Source organism: Ursus maritimus, unplaced genomic scaffold (assembly GCF_017311325.1).
Source record: "Ursus maritimus isolate PB19 unplaced genomic scaffold, ASM1731132v1 scaffold_10, whole genome shotgun sequence".
In the NCBI taxonomy this organism is placed as follows: Eukaryota; Metazoa; Chordata; class Mammalia; order Carnivora; family Ursidae; genus Ursus; species Ursus maritimus.
In genome coordinates, this window is record NW_024423344.1 from 1206890 (window position 1) to 1209426 (window position 2537).

Below are 2537 nucleotides of genomic sequence, written 5' to 3' on the forward strand. Positions count from 1 at the left end.
GGTAATCAGAAGGGGGAATGAAACATGAGAGACTATGGACTATGAGAAACAAACTGAGGGCTTCAGAGGGGAGGGGGTGGGGGAATGGGATAGGCTGGTGATGGGTAGTAAGGAGGGCACGTATTGCATGGTGCAGTGGGTGTTATACACAACTAATGAATCATCGAGCCTTACATCGGAAACCAGGGATGTACTGTATGGTGACTAACATAATATAATAAAAAATCATTAAAAAAATAATAATAAAATAAATAAATAAATAAAAATAAAAAAAGAGGAGGAAAAAGCGAAAGAGGATGAGGCAAGGCACCAGCCAGGTAAGGGGAAAACCCAGAGCACCAGGTACCCTGTGAGTCAAACGAATGAAAGCTCTGATGAGGAGTCGTGTGCTGCTGACAGCCAAGTCACAGGAGGACTGAGAGATCCCCATCAGGGGGAGGCTGGGGACCACAACAGGGGTAGTTTCAGAGCAGTAGTGTGGACAGAAGCATGTGTACACAAAACAGGAGCTGAGATGGGAGACAGTGAAAGAGACAACACTTTCAAGGAGTTTTGCTACAAAGAAACAAAGAAACAGGGTTGTGCCTGAAGGAGTATGGGGGCAAGAGAGATTTTAAGAAGTAACAGCAAGTGTGTACACTGATGGCAAGATTCAGTAGTGTGGAAAATGGGTGGTGTTAGAGAAACAAGAAATGCTGGAGCTGGGCTGCAGGTGGTGAAGGGACCTGGTATGTAAGCAGGGCTTCCCCATAAGCATGGAGAGTTCATCTAAGGAACAGAGGCAGAGCACACAGGCAGGCAAGACCAAGTTCTCAGCCATGTAGAAAGCAGGGTCTTCAGAGGGGAGTGAGCCACAGAGTGGGAAGTTTGGGAAGGTGTATGTGGGGGGGGGGGTATGGAATGGAAGAGTGGGAGAGAAGGTAAAATACAAACAATACAGGCCCACTCACGGTTCGTGCTCATGACTTTAAAATGAGCCTGTTCTCCATTAAATTTTTCTTCCAGTTAAACTAAGCGTTACGGGCACAAAGATGAAGTAGTCAGGAAATGCCAGGCCTATAGTCTTGCCAACAAAATACGATGACTTGAGAAAAGGGAGTAAAGAGTACACTTATAGAAATGATTAGAGTGACTAACTCTGGGGTTTAAGGATATAAGAAGGTGAGGAAAACCAATGAATTGGAAGGTCCTAATGGAAGTGACAAATATTAATATGCTTGGTCACAAAGGGTTAGAAAATAGGATTTAAAGTAACAGCTAGAATGAATATGTGTCAAGAAGAGAAAGAGAAAGGGTCAGGATAAAAAAGATATGCAGAAGATAAAGCCAAAAGAAATTATTATTGATGGAATGTGAAGGTGGAAAAGGTTTAGACCTCTTTTTTATCCCAAGTGTGAATGGGTAAAAAGTCAGAAGAAAAGGCAGATTTAGCAGGAACAGGGTAAGTTAAGTTTGAAACATCCAAACAGAGCTAACCAGCTCACTACATAGCACCTCAAAAATCTTGGACCCTCAAATATTTTCTGAATGAAGAAACAGATACACAGGTTGGTAAGTCAGCAGGGATCTGACTGAACATCAGTGTGTAAACGGTCAATGAAAACTCACTGTATGAATATTAGAATAAAGTTACATGATTAAGCTAAAGAATCAGTGTGAACTCATGACCTCAGAAAGACATCACCCTTCCCCAGCGGGGCCACTCCAACAGGCACCAATAGCAAGGACACCACCACAGCTGACTGCCAATCCTCAGATGACTCCCTAGCAGTAAGATAAGAAATAGGGCTCCTTAGAGAATGCTGATTTCAGATCTGGGGTAGGATGAAGAAAAACAAAAGCAAAAAACCAGGTTATCTGAAATAACCAGTTGTCAGAGAAAGCAGGGATAATTTCCAATATCTAAGGGCAATGGCAAAGCTGAAGGATAAGAAAGCTGATGTACCTACAGGGCTCCCACTGGCCAAACTGGGGCCACTTGATTATCAAAAGGAAATTTTGTAATTAATTAGAGTAACTTGAGTCTGTAAAAGGCTATAAATCAATAACGATAAATGTAAATTCCAAGAGGACAGAAATACCTTCTTCATCAACAATTCCCCAGTGCTCATTATAAAGGGTTCTCAAATCAAAGTGTTGACAGAATGAACACCCAAAAGAAGAGAGTTAATAGTTTTAAAAACAACTGTAGGGGCGCCTGGGTGGCACAGCGGTTAGGCGTCTGCCTTTGGCTCAGGGCGTGATCCTGGCATTGTGGGATCGAGCCCCACATCAGGCTCCTCCGCTATGAGCCTGCTTCTTCCTCTCCCACTCCACCTGCTTGTGTTCCCTCTCTCGCTGGCTGTCTCTATCTCTGTCAAATAAATAAATAAAATCTTTAAAAAAATAAAAAATAATAAAAAAATAAATAAAAACAACTGTAATATAAAAGAAGGTTGAATATACCATCTCTATTCTTTTAATGATTTAGTAAGTAGAAGAGTACCAATAAATATAGGTTTGTTTTCTATAAAGTTTTTTTTTTTTTTTTTTTTTTT

The 2537-nt window shown here is 41.3% G+C and overlaps 1 protein-coding gene across 1 annotated transcript in view; it reads right to left on the reverse strand.

The window, feature by feature from the left end:
* CENPJ (centromere protein J) overlaps positions 1-2537 on the reverse strand; it is a 54676-nt gene that overhangs the window by 31757 nt on the left and 20382 nt on the right. The window lies entirely within an intron of this gene.